Source organism: Hemitrygon akajei, chromosome 10 (assembly GCF_048418815.1).
Source record: "Hemitrygon akajei chromosome 10, sHemAka1.3, whole genome shotgun sequence".
NCBI lineage: Eukaryota > Metazoa > Chordata > Chondrichthyes > Myliobatiformes > Dasyatidae > Hemitrygon > Hemitrygon akajei.
In genome coordinates, this window is record NC_133133.1 from 33,068,551 (window position 1) to 33,083,217 (window position 14,667).

At 40.5% G+C, this 14,667-nt stretch overlaps 1 long non-coding RNA gene across 1 annotated transcript in view; it reads right to left on the reverse strand.

Moving 5' to 3' along the window:
• Positions 1–3,241: 3,241 nt before the first annotated feature.
• LOC140734059 (uncharacterized) overlaps positions 3,242–14,667 on the reverse strand; it is a 147,609-nt gene continuing 136,183 nt past the window's right edge. The window contains exon 3 of the long non-coding RNA XR_012100457.1: positions 3,242–3,336. This is a non-coding gene — a long non-coding RNA (uncharacterized lncRNA). The remainder of the gene's footprint in view (positions 3,337–14,667) is intronic.

Sequence of the window (14,667 nt, forward strand, 5' to 3'; positions counted from 1 at the left end):
ACCAGAGAGACATTGTGTAATGTTCAATAAACTATTTGTTTGGAATCATATGACCTGCTATCTGGATTATTGATCCAGTGATAGAAAATAGACAATAGACAATAGCTGCAAGAGTAGGCCATTTGGCCCTTCGAGCCAGCACCGCCATTCATTGTGATCATGGCTGATCATCCACAATCAGTACCCCGTTCCTGCCTTCTCCCCATATCCCTTGACTCCACTATCTTTAAGAGCTCTATCTAACTTTTTCTTGAAAGCATCCAGAGAATTGGCCTCCACTGCCTTCTGAGGCAAAGCATTCCTCAGATCCACAACTCTCTGGGTGAAAAAGTTTTTCCTCAACTCTGTTCTAAATGGCCTACCCCTTATTCTTAAACTGTGGCCTCTGGTTCTGGACTCCCCCAACATCGGGAACATGTTTCCTGCCTCTAGCTTGTCCAACCTCTTAATAATCTTATATATTTCAATCAGATCCTCTGTCATCCTTCTAAATTCCAGTGTATACAAGCCCAGTCGCTCCAATCTTTAAACATATGACAGCCCCGCCATCCTAGGAATTAACCTCGTGAACCTACGCTGCACTCCCTCAATAGCAATGGTGATGTGACTTCAAAACCCACCACTGCAGATGGGGAACTCAAATTCAATTAATTAAGTAGAAGCAGAATAGACTACTGATTGAAATTGTTATAAAAAACCATCTGACTTGTTAACCTCTCTTAAGGAAGTAAATGGTAATCATTGGTATTTCCAGAACCACAACTGTGACTAACCATTATAAATGTTCTATAATGAATTAACAAATCATTAGACTCAAGTTTGCTCCACTCCCAAATGGTCAACAGAAAATGATGTCCAAAGTAAAGCGTACAGCTTAAAAAGACTGCAAAAGCTGTTTGAAGGATGAAGAATGGTATTGATGCTGAGAGAGTTGAGAGCTTTAAGTCCTTAGGAATGAACATCCCCAATAGACTATCCAGATCCAACCTCAGAGATACCATGGTTAAGAAAACTCGTCAACATCTCTACATTCTCAGGATTCTAAAGACATTTGGCAAGTCCCATTTGTATCTCATCAGCTTTTTTCAATGCACCACTAAAATCATCCTGTCGAGATGTATCATGGTTTGTCATGCCATCTGCTTTGTCCAAGATGGCAAGAAACTGCAAAGAGTTGTGGACACAGCTCAGCGTAGCAAGGAAACCAACTTCCCCTCCGTGGGCTCTGTTGCTGCCTCAGGAAAATTTCAGCCAACATGGAGGTTTTCTTTTCCCTATCAGGCAGAAGAAGCAATATTCTGAAAGCCGAAAACACCAGGTTCAAAGGACAGCTTCTATCCCACTTTTATAACAGTCCGCTAGTACAACAAGAATTATACCACAAACAAGACAAAAAAGGCAGTTGCCTGGAATCTGAACAACACACAGAAAATGCTGGAGGAAATCAGCAGACCAGGCAGCATCTATGGAAAAAAGTACAGTTGACGCTTCAGGCTGAAACCCTTTGGCAGGACTGGTCCGAAACGTTAACTGTACTTTGTTCCATAGATGCTGCCTAGCCTGCTGAATTCATCTAGCATTTTGAGTGTGTTACAACAAGAATGGATTCTTGACTTCACAATCTACCTTATTATAGCTTTGCACCTTGTTGTCTGCCAGCACTGCATTTTATCTGTAACTGTAACATGCTATTCTGCATTTTGTTATTGTTTTTCCCTGTAATACCAAAATGCATTGATGTGATGAAATTATCTGTATGAATGGCATGCAAAACAAAGTTTTTCACTGAACCTCAGTCAATATTCCCTCTAATTTGTAATGACCAGTGTGCATAAAAATCTTATGCTGTGCAATTTTTTTGCTCAGTGACAACAACATGTGCATACTGAAACATTTCTTCAAATAAAAACAGTATAAATAAGGCAGTTCTAAAATCTGCAGACAAATCACTGCAAATTCCACATTGTCAACACCTTCCACATCAGAAACCAAAAAAGGAAATATGATTGTGTACGATCTTGAAACATACTTAATGTACCAATGAGTTAGTGTTAGGACTCGCACCCATCCGCACCACCTTCCGAGATTTAGACACACTCGCTCCTCAGAGTGTGGATAGCTGGCATGGCCCTTTAAAGATTCAGGACAATCCCACTAACTGGCAATCATGTTTTGGGTGCCAAGGATTGAGCATTTAAGGAGCACATGAACTGTGGTGCTCAATTGTAAGCCTACTCATGATTTCATCTAGTGTTTGTTTCGTGCTCAGATTCTCGATCCAGTTTGAAATGACATTTCAGTCCTAACCTCGGATACTCCAGCATTTGTGTCCAAGCCACTCTCTCTCTCTCATACACACACACACACACACACACACACACACACACACACACACACACACACACACACACACACACACACACACACACACACACACACACACACACACACACACACACACACACACACACACACACACACCCCCTCAGTACCTGTGACTGTAATGAACCAGTTACCAACTTAGTAATCACAAAGGAACAGCACACTAATAAAATTACTGTAGTCATAGTCTTTGCCAAGACAAAGTGTTCTCATCAGAGTTTAGGTCTTTGTGTCAAGATTACAAGAAAGAAGCATGGTATAGTTGGCTGACTCATAGCCAGTTAAGGTTTGATGGTGCAGTGATCTTGCACTCATAGGTAGTCAATAAAGAAGAAAAGACAGGAAGTATGAACAGCGATACTACAGTGGAGGTAGTCAAGTTACAGGTGCAGCACTCAATCTAGTTAATCAAACTCAAAAAATCAAATTTAGCCCAGATTGACTATCTAAGGAACAGTCATACACAGTAATTCTCATACATAGTCGCAAGTTGTGGACCTCTGTGAGGAAAAGGTTAAGAAATTTGTAAAAGCATAGATAAAATTTGTAGAAGGTATAGTTTTCAACCTGAATAAAGTTATTTGGATATGAAATTCTAGTCTCATGCCTGTAAAAGTCAAACTTCCGCAAGTGAATGAAGGTTTATAAAGACTCCAATCTTATAAGGATAATTAGGTCATGCCCAACAAACACAGACCTTGTTGTTGATCCACACATTGCGAATGAATGACAAAATACAATATTTGATTCAAAGTTTAACAATATGTTTTGGCCTTTGGCAGATGAGATTTGAGAAATCAATAAATCTCACAGCAGTGATAAACTTACCCAGTCATGATAAAGGAAAAAAATTGTAACTTGACACCATGCTGAAGAATGACATGAGGAAAACTGGAATCTCCATTTCCACGAGCCAAAAATGCACCCTCCTGTCTTTAGTAATCAATAATCAGCCTAAAATTAAAGGGTAGCTGTATTAAAATAACTCAACAAATATCAGCCAATTTAACTTAACTGAAACATGATTAAGTAAACAATTTCATACATGGCAGTAATTGACTCCATTATGTTGTGTATTTAATATTTCAGTAAAGTTTGAGTAATATTATAAATATTTTGTTTGATTAAGCATTCATTGTTGTTTAAATGATTCATTACAGGTTATATGTAAAAGTATGTCAATGGCATACATTATTACGCCACCATGTTATAAGTGCATGTCTTGTTTAAAAGTAAAAACAAAACTAAGCACATGTACCTCCCGGCTCCTTGTTTTTCTTTCAATTATTTTTATGTTTTGAAATTCAAAACATAACAGTGGCCATGAGGAAGTTTTAAATGAACCTGAGACTATTTAACTGTTGAAGTGCAGCAGAACATTTAAGTTTAAAAAAAGGCAGAAAATTGAGAATTTACAGGTTGATAAACAGTGAGTCCCAGGCGATGATAATCATAAATTTTTAAAAAAGAGTAAAAATGACTGGCTACATTGGAAAGATAGACATGTTCGATTGCACAACAGAGAACTGGCTGATATACTGTATACTGAGCAAATTGAGCAGTATTTTAATGCAAATGAAATTGCCAATAAAAAGCAAGTGCCAGTTTTGCTGAGTGTGATTGGTGGAAGTGCATACAGTTTGCTAAGATGTTTAACTGCTCCAACCAAACTGAGCTTTACTGATATTATGGAATTAATACAGGAACATTCAGAAACAGTTCATCAGCAATACAGTTCTTGTGTCATCCCTTACAGTCACCCTTGGATCTCTTCAAGCCCAATCTCAGAAGGAGTATGCAGGATAAACAGCTGAGAAAAATTGAGGGTTCCTCAAACAAGGAGGTTTGATGTTTCACTCCTGGACAAGCAGTCCTGATGAGGGACTACAGAGATGATCAAAAGTGAGTACTTGGAAAGATTAAGGACAGAACTGGACAACTCTCCTACACAGTAGAGATTGTATCTTATGATATCTGGAGATGACACAATGAGAAGTTGAGGAGAGTAGAGTCAATTGTTAGAGGAGAAAGGTGTCCAGAGCTGTCAGAATCATTCCCTACAGTTCCTGATACAACTCCTTCAATCACAGAGGAGGCCCCAGAACCTTAGATTGCTTTCACAGATCCCAAAACATGAAATTGTTTTGCAGGCACCAAAACCGGGGATTGTTTCACAGCCACAAGTCTTTCCTGCCAAGTAAAGTTACCATCCTTGTCAGGAGGGCGATCACGCTGTCACAAGAGTACAAAACCCTCCACAGCAATCAAATCATTAGGCTTAAATGGGACAATTTAGAGTCATGGAATCATAGAAAAATACAGCACAGAAACAGGCTCTTCGGCCCATCTAGTCCATACCAAACCATTTTAAATGCCTACTCTCATCGACCTGCATGGGGACCACAGCCTTCCATACCCCTACCATCCATGTACCTATCAAAACTTCTCTTAAGCATTGAATTTGAGCTTGCGTGCTTCACTTGTGCCGGCAGTTCATTCCACATTCTCACGACCCTCTGACTGAAGAAGTTTCCCTCATGTTCCCTTAAACTTTTCACCTTTCATCCTTAACGTATGACCTCTGACTGTAGTCCCACCTTACCCTGCCTGCTTTTTATACCCCTCATAATTTTGTATAGCTCTATCAAATCCACTCTCAATCTTTTACATTCCATGGAGTAAAGTCCTGACCTGTTCAATCTTTCCTTTTAACTTAGGATCAGCAACATCCTTGTAAATGTTCTCTGTACTCTTTCAGTTTTATGTAATGCCTTGGGTAAGATTACTATTGCTATGCTGTGAGGTATTTTTATTTTAACATTTTTATCTAAAAGCAGTATGCCCTGTTGGTATGAGTATTTTGGACTTACTCAAGATAAGGAGCCATGTTGTCCATCTTAGGAATGTGGTCAACCATTCGGGGTTGTCTCAGTACAAGTCGTAACTTTCTGCTGCCCAGTGGAACATCCAAGAAGGCTGGGAAGCGGGGGAGCAGATTTCTGAAGGACAGTAGTCCGGTTTGAGTTTTTTTTTGGTGGGAGCTGTGGAGCAGAGCGCAGGGGAAGATGCCACTGGAAGCAAAGTCTCGGATGTAAGAAATGCTTGGTGCAGATAAATGGTTCCAATGAGGAAAAGCCAATATTCTTGAGAGAACTAGTGCTTTCAGGATGGTCTTTGAGGGGAATTTGGACTGTGGCAGGTGTATTCATGCAGTCTGTGGGTTCAGTGTGTGAGTAAACGATGCACCCAACTACTCCAGAAATGATCTTCAACATTTATGTGCACATTGGACTGATTTAACTGTAATGAGCCCTTCTAATTTTATTTCTTTTTTTTTGTAATTACTTGTTAAAGTGGAAATTTTCTTTTGTGAATTTAAGCTGATAATTTTCTGGTGAGTGATAACTTTGCCTGGGGCAGTATTTACACAGCATTCATTACATTGCATGTTCCTGCCCGGAACATCCCACCTTTCCTGTTTGGTTGAACCCCAAACCATAACAACACTAGATGTATATAGCTTATGAAAGGAGGCCTTCTCACTGCTGACTCACGTAGCTGTTAGCAGAGTTATTTAACAAGCCAAGTTTGTATATGAGCCCAGTGAGAGGGTTGCATTTATTTACATCTTTCCTGTACGTAGGTGACCAAAAGTCCACACAATACTCCAAATTAGATCTCAACAATGTCTTGTACAACTTCAACATAACATCCCATCTCCTTTACTCAATACATTGATTTATGAAGGCCAATGTGCCAAAAGGTTTCTTTACAACCCTGTCTACTCGTGACACGACTTTCATTGAATTATGGACCTATATTCCCAGATCCTCTTGTTCTTTCACACTCCTCAGTGCCCTACTGTTCACTGTGTAAGACCTACCCTGCTTAGTCCTATTGAAGTGCAACACCTCGCACCTGTCTGCATTAAATTTCCATCTGCCATCTTCCAGCCCATTTTTCCAGCTAGTCCAGAACCCACTGCAAGCCATGATAGCGTTCCTCGCTGTCCACTACACCCCCCAGTTTGATGTCATCCACAAATTTGATGATCCAGTTAACCACACTATTTTCTAGATCATTGATATAGATGACAAACAACAATGGACCCAGCACTGATCCCTGCAGCACTTGACTAGTTACAGGCTTTCAATCTCTAGCTTCTCCTACAAAGCCATTTAACATTTACTATGCTATGGATATGCATATAGTACAGGTATTATATAGTATACCATGTATATATGATGACTAGATATCAATACATTATATATTTGAGTTGAAATGCATTCTATATTGAGTTGGTATTTATTGCTAAGCAGGGAGGAGTGGTGTAATTAATATTTCAGTTATATTTCAGCAATATTGTAAATATATTTGAGCAAATCTGCGGATACTGGAAATACACACAACACACACAAAATGCTGGAGGAACTTGGGAAGCCAGGTAACATCTATGGAAAAGAGTAAACAGTTAACATTTCGGGCCAAGACCAGTCTTGATGAAGGGACTTGGCCCGAAAAATCGACTGCTTATTCTTTTCCATAGATGCTTCCTGACCTGCTGATTTCCTCCAGCATTTCATGTGTGTTGCATTGTAAATATATTGTTTGATTAAGAATTTATTATTGTTTAAATAATTCATCACGGGTTATATATAAAAAAATGTGAATGGCATATATCTTTATACCCACCATGTCATAAGTGCGCATCTTGCATAAAATAAAAATGAAACTAAATATATACATCTCAGGCTCTTTGTTTTATTTTTTCCCCAATTAGTCTTATGTTCTGGAGTTACAAAATGTAACACATTAAGAACAAATTTTGCATGCTATAGATACAAAAATGGTTTCAATAAGAAGTTAAAATAATGTTTAAACATTGGACTTCTTAAAAGCTGGTGCTGGGGCTTTTTGTAAAATTCACCCTTGCTTCCTCTGTGAAGGAAACACTGGCACTTCTTATTAAAAAAAAAGGTATCTGTATTTCTTACTTCTTTTTCTTCTTGCTACCCAGGCAGATAAAACTGTACATAAGTATGTGAATGGTGTAAAAAAAAATGCAAAATTACTGTTACAGTCTTGCTGGAGATGGCGGAAGTTATGGAGAATTATGTGCTGGATGCGGAGGCTGGTGGGGTGGTAGGTGAGGACATAAGCAAAATGGAAGTGATGTGGCTGAGGACAGCATAGATGGTGGAGGAAGGGAAGCCCCTTTCTTTGAAGGATGAAGACTCAGGAATGAAAAGACTCCTTCTGAGAGGAGATGCAGCGGAGATGGAGAAATTGAGAGAAGGTTCACAACATGGTAGATGAAGAGATTGAAAGTCCACCTTTAGTTAATGAGAGGTTTTTTAAAGAGGCTGATAGCAGTAGAATGGAGGTTGATCTTTAATCTGGTGCTAGATGCCACAAGTGGCTTAAGGCCTGCTAGCAGCCACATTGGTAATTCAAAATGTGGGCATCTAGAGCCTTCTTGACAGGCACACAGTTGCCAGTCACAAGTGTGCCGGTTTGGAACATAACCTTACGCAGATCAACATACATAGCAATAGGAAGGATCCCCTGCCATTGATAACTAAAGAGGCTGTACAATGGCCTGCTGCCTAGTGACTTTGAATGGTTCTGTGTGCTTTGTAAAGTTCTTTGCACTTCTATATATGTAGGAATCCAAGTGTCTGTCCTGAAGCACTTTCTGTTAACTTCAAGCCTTCCATGTACAGTAGGTGTACATGGACAAAGAAATGGTGTGAGTGGCAGGTGAGTATTTGCTATTACTAAGAAAAGCTACTTGGGTAGTTGAAAGATCTGAAGGTAGGTAAGACACCTGGATCAGACAGACTACACCCTAGTGTCCCAAAAGAGATAGCTGAAGAGATTGCGGAGGAATTAATAATGATCTTTCGAGAAGCACTAGATTCTGGAATGGCCCCATAGGGCTAGAAAATTGCAAATATCATTCCACCCTTTAAGAAGGGGGGCGGGGTGGCAAAAGACAGGGAATTAGACTGACTTCGTGGTTGGGAAGATGCTGGAGTCCATTATGAAGAATGAGGCATTGGGGTACATGGAGGCACATGATAAATTAGGTCGAAGTCAGCACAGTTTCTTAAAGGAAAATTTTGCATGACAAATTTGTTGTAATTCACTTGAGGAAATAAGAGACAGGATAGACATGCACTTTGGTAGAAGGAATAAAGCTGTAGAATATTTTCTAAATGAGGAGAAAATTCCAAAGTCACAGGTGTAAGGCGACTTAGGAGTCTTCATGCAGGATTCCCTAAAGGTTAACTTATAGGTTTAGTCAGTGGTAAGGAAGGCAAATGCAACGTTAGCATTCATTTCAAGACTAGAATGTAAAATCAAAGATAAGAGGTTGAAACTTTATAAAGCACTGGTGAGGCTTCACTTGGAGTACTGTGAGCAGGTTCAGGCCCATGATCTAAGAAAAGTTGTGCTGGCATTGGAGAGGGTGCAGAGGAGGGTCACAAGAATGATTCCAGGAATGAAAGGGTGACTATATGAGGACCGTTTGATGGTTCTGAGCCTGCACTCACTAGAGTTTAGAAGAATGATGGATGATGTCGTTGAAACCAATAACATATTGAAAGGCCTAGATATGAATTTGGAGAGGATATTTATTATAATTGAGGAGTCTAGGACCAGAGGGCACAGCCACAAAATTGAGGAATGCCCATTTATACCAGAAATGAGAAGGAATTTCTTTAGCCAGAGGGTAATGAATTTGTGGAATTCATTGCCACAGATGGCCATTGAGGCCAAATCATTGGGTATAATTAAAGCTGGGGTTATTAATTAGTCAGGTATCAAAGGTTACAGGGAGAGGCAGGAGCATAGGGTTACGAAGGATAATAAATCCACCATGATGGAATAGTAGAGCAGGCTGGATGGGCCAAATGGCCCAATTCTGCTCCCATGTTCTTATGATCCCCAATCTTGGGTAAACAAGTGATCATTCCTCTTCGAATACACCAAGCACACCGGAAGTGAGCAAAAAATATGCAGAGGGAGAAGGGAGGAATTACCACAAGGGTTATTGTTAATCCAGGGTTGTCAGATACCAACTCCCCTACTTCAGTGTTTGTGGTACACTGTAAGCACTGAAGTCTACCACCTGATCCAGCCACCTTAGAGCAGGGAGAGGGACAGGACCACTGCCAGTGGCTGTTGTGTGAGAATGCCCACTAATTTTCACATTACAGTCTCATTCCAGGTGGGAGTATCTCACACGCAATATCTCACACACTGCTTCCATCACAACGGAAGGGGAGTTATTCGTGCTCTCAGTTTCTCAGAGAGCTGATTACATTTCATTCCAATCCTGCCAAAAAGGAGTAGGCAGAGCCAGCAGATGGTTTCACAATTATTCCAAGCTTCTTCATGTTGCACGTACATCACTTTGTGGGCATCAAGTAAAACTCTTTGCAGTACCTCTGTAAAAAAAGGCATACAATTTCTTCAATATTTATTTGGTACATTCCCATATGTAACAATGCTGGGGATCCTAGAAGCAGTTATGATGGTTTCATTCTGTGACAGTCCGCTGTGCCATCTCCATTTGAGGGTCAGATAAAAGTGTGGCGACTGACCGGCATTCTCAGGCAATGATAATGTGGCCCACGATTCCAGTGAGTATTGCCGATCAGCATGCAGACAACATAATTTATCATAGTGTGTTAATAAAAATAGTGTATTGAGATTCTTCGCATGTTTGAACTCAAGTTGAATGAGATCTGGTACTTACTGCACAACCTCACTCCGATGAGAATAAAGCCATGGCCATCAACTCTTTGCTGACCAACTAAGAAGGTAGAGGTGACAATCTATTCAGACCATTTAAGTTGCCAATAATTGTCAAGCTGCCTGTCTGCACTTCCATTAACCATATCTCCAGTTCCCCTAAAGTCACTTCCCATGGGTAGTGTCTCCAACCATTCTTTACCTTCAAGGGAGGAGAGAAACCCTGCAAGATTCATCAGAATACATCACAGCCAAATGTGTTAGCATTTAGCAGCAACATTTTCATTAGTTTGATCCCAAGTCAAAATGGAGAACAACACACCACCAGGGATTCTGAGTACTCACTCCCATTCTGGCTAAGATCATCTTTCACTTAATATGCAGGCCACCCAGCACATCAGCAGGACAGCGTCAAAGAAACGCTCTCAGGTAGAGTGCCGTAGTCAACACGACTGATGTGTGTCATCACATCCTCCTTCACCAAACACTCCCGCTATTCCCACACCTCTCATTTCCAAGCCCACCTTCACTTCCATGGAAATTTATCCTTCTGATCTTCTGAACCTGTCTGGGACAAAGTAGAACAGGGGTTTCCAAGCATTTTTTATGACATGGACCCCTATCATTAACCAAGGGGTCCGTAGATCCCAGGTTGGGAACTCCTGAAGCAAAAGTTCCACTCAAGCTATGACAGTGAATGTCCCAGTCTCTGGACCTTGTGCTGAATTAGCAGCAACTCTGCCACTGTCCTGTCCAACAGTGACTACACGTAGACATTAGCAGAAACACACCACAAGACAATAGCACATAGGGGAAAAATTATGTCATTAGGTCCATTGGGTCAGTTCTGCCATTCCACCATGGCTGATTTATCTTTGCACTTAATCCTATTCTCCTGTTATCTCACCATAACTTTTGATACCTTTACTAATCAAGAACAGATCATCCTCTGCTTTAAATATACTTGACCTCCACAGCTGTCTGTGGCAATGAATTCCACAGATTCATCACCCTCTGGCTAAAGAAATGCCTCCTCATCTCTGTTCTAAAGGAATCTGCTTCTATTCTGAAAGCTAAGCCCACTGGTCCTTTACTCTTCCGCTATAAGAAACACTCTCTTTATGTCCACTCTATCTAGGCCTTTCAGTATTCAATAGGTTTCAATGAGATCCCCCTTCATTCTTCTACACTCCAGTCAGTACATGCCCAGAACCATCAACTGCTCCTCATACATTACCCCTTTTCATTTATGGGTCATTCTCATGAACCTCTTTTGGACCCTTTTCAATGGCATCGCATCCTACCTTAAATAAGGGGCTCAAAAACTAAATAGAGTAAATCAAGGCAACTGGACTTGTTGTGTTCTCAAAAGACATTTCCCCACTCATCCGAGAGGCTTCTTCAGTTCTAATGCATGGTGGGTAGTTTTCCGTTTTATAAACTCTGTGAGTTGTTTAAAGGTATAGCAACCACATAAGGGTCATTAAGAGTCGTAGAGGTAATGCGAGGGTCATTAGTCTTACCTTTTGATGAACAAAGGTGTGAAGTGTTGTGGTGACACTGAGGTACAGATATTAGGACTACATTGTGGTGTCGTGCCCCATCCCCTCTGTTCAGGGATGGGTTTTCCAGTTTCTCATTACCAATATATTCTGTCACTCCACTCTTCAAGAAGGGAGAGAGGCAGAAGAAGGGAAATTATAGACCAGTTAGTCTGACCTCAGTGGTTGGGAAAATGTTGCATTTGATTATTAAGGATATGGTTTTGGGGTATTTGGAGGCACAATAAAATAGGGTGTAGTCAGCATGGTTTCCTCAAGGGAAAATCTTGCCTGACAATTCAGTTGGAATTCTTTGAAGAAATAACAGGCAGAATAGACAACAGAGAATTAGTTGATGTTGTGTACTTGGATTTTCAGAAGGCCTTTGACAAGGTGCCACACATGAGGCTGCTTAACAAGCTACAAACCCATGGTATTATAGGAAAGATTCTAGCATGGATAAAGAAGAGGCTGATTGGCAGGCAGCAAAGAGTGGGACTAAAGTGAGTCTTTTTCTGGTTGGCTGCCAGTTTCCAGTTGTGTTCCAGGGGGATCTGTATTGTGACTGACTATTTTTATGTTATATGTCAATGATTTAGATGATAGAATTGATGGCTTTGTTGTAAGGTTTGAAGATGATACAAAGATAGGTGGAGGGGTGGAGAGTTTTGAGGAACTAGCGAGGCTACAGAAGGACTTAAACAGGTTAGGAGAAGGGGCAAAGAAATGGCAGATGGAATACACTGTTAGAAAGTGTGTGGTCATGCACTTTGATAGACGAAATTAAAAGATTGACTATTTTCTAAATGGAGAGAAAATACAAAAACCTGAGATGCACAGAACTTGGGAGTCTTTGTGTAGGATTCCCTAAAAGTTAATTTGCTGGTTGGGCCTCTGGGGATGAAGGCAAATGCAATGTTAGCATTCATTTCAAGAGGACTAGAATATAAAAGCAAGGATGTAATGGTGAAACCTTATAAAGTACTGGTGAGACCTCACTTGGAGTATTGCAAGTAGTTTAGGAAGGATGTGCTGAAACTGGAGAGGGTTCAAAGGAGGTTCACAAAAATGATTCCAGGATTAAACGACTGGTCATATGAAGAGCATTTGATAGCCCTATGACTGTATTCACTGGAATTCAGAAGAATGAGGGTTGACGGTGAATGGTGAAATGGTGAAAGGCCTTAATAGAGTGGATGTGGAGAGGGTATTTCCTGTGGTGGGAGTGTCTAAGATCAGAGGACAGAGCCTCAGAATAGAGAGGTGTCCTTTTAGAACAGAGATGAAGAGGAATTTCTATAGCCAGGGAGTGGTGATTCTGTGGAATTCATTGCCACAGGTAGCTGTGGAGGCCAAGTCTTTATGAATATTTAAGGCAGAGATTGATAGTTCATGATTGAACAGGGCACGAAGGGATACAAGGGGAGGGGAAGGCAGGCAACTGGTGCTGAGAGAGAAAATGGATCAGCTATGATAAAGTGACAGAGCAGACTAGATGACATAATTCTGCTCCTATATCTTATGGTCTTATATTGTAAAGTCAAGGGTAATGAGCAAGTCTCATTGTTTGTGAGTTTCACTTTGGAGGATTATGAGACAGTGAGAGCAAGATATATGCAATAGCGGGAAGCACTGAAAAGGGTAAGCCTTGTTGCTTGTAGTTTCTCTAGGGCTAATAAAAAGAAGTTATGTTTAACCAGACCAATCATTACGTGTGAACAGAGTTAGAGAGGGGTTTTGAGGCTTTGGATCAAAATGCTTCAGCAAGAAGAGGCAATGGCTAACATGAGTTTCTGTTAAGTTTCTCTTTCTTTCATTCCTTATTATTGCACAGGCAGAACGGTGAGAATGGAACCCAGGACAATGATGTGCTCCTCCTGCATGATGTGGGAAATCAGAGTGACCACCATTAGTATCCCGATGACTACACATCTGAGAAATGGAAATAGGCAGACAATTCAGATTCCTCCTGCGGTTGTTCCCCTCAATAACAAGTATACTGCTTTAGATATTGTTGGAAGAGACAGCCTACCAGGGGAAAGCCATGGTAGTCTCTGGCATTGAGTTTGGCTCTGTGGCTCAGAAGGGAAGGGGCTGGGAGAGAAGGAAAGAGCCATGCTGATAAAGCAGTAATTCCCAACGGGGCATTAGTGGAAGTAAAAGTTATCTAGGGGTGTTCAAGATTCTTTTGGGGGGGGAGGGGAACAGCAAGCAGCATGCTAAGTTGATGCGTGAGACCTAACTGACCATGTCAACTCACTGCCGTCATCAACATCCGATAGGCATTCTGGGTTTGTGTTAATTTTTTATTTTAATTTAGCCTCGTTAATGATGGATAAATACGTATGGTGTGATCTCTATGAGTCTAAAAGCAGTGAAGCCTTGAATTCTAATCTCGCTACAGAAAGTGTGTCAATACAATGTTACATATCTGGAGTATTGTTTTCGTTTTATTTGTAAAATTGTACGGTCTGATGAAGCCATGAAACATTCAAGATTGCAGGAACACTTCTGTAAAAGATACTCTGAAACGGCTACTTATGGTATTCCTCAGTCCAGAAGATGAAAGAAGCATTTAGAAAGTGTTGCACATTAAGTCATTTGCCAAGAAAGCTAAAATAAAGTGTGGAAAATCTCATGCAACTGCTGAAAGATTAATAATGCCTGCTGTATCAGAAGTGCTTACCACTGTTCTCAAAATGGATTCCAGTATTTTAAAATCAATTCCTCCGAGTAATAACTTTGTAGCTCATTGTATTGACAAAAGCCATTGAGTATCATCTATGCACAGAGCTACAAAAAAGAGAATTTGGGATACAAATGGATGAGTCAACTGTGTGAGATAATGAGGCATTGTTAATGGCATATGTACAGTTTATCAAAAATGGAAAAGTTTATGGAGAGATTCTCTTTTGTAAAAGCTTATAAACAAATATCAATGGAGAATCAATCTACGACAAGCTCAAAATGTACATTGAGGATA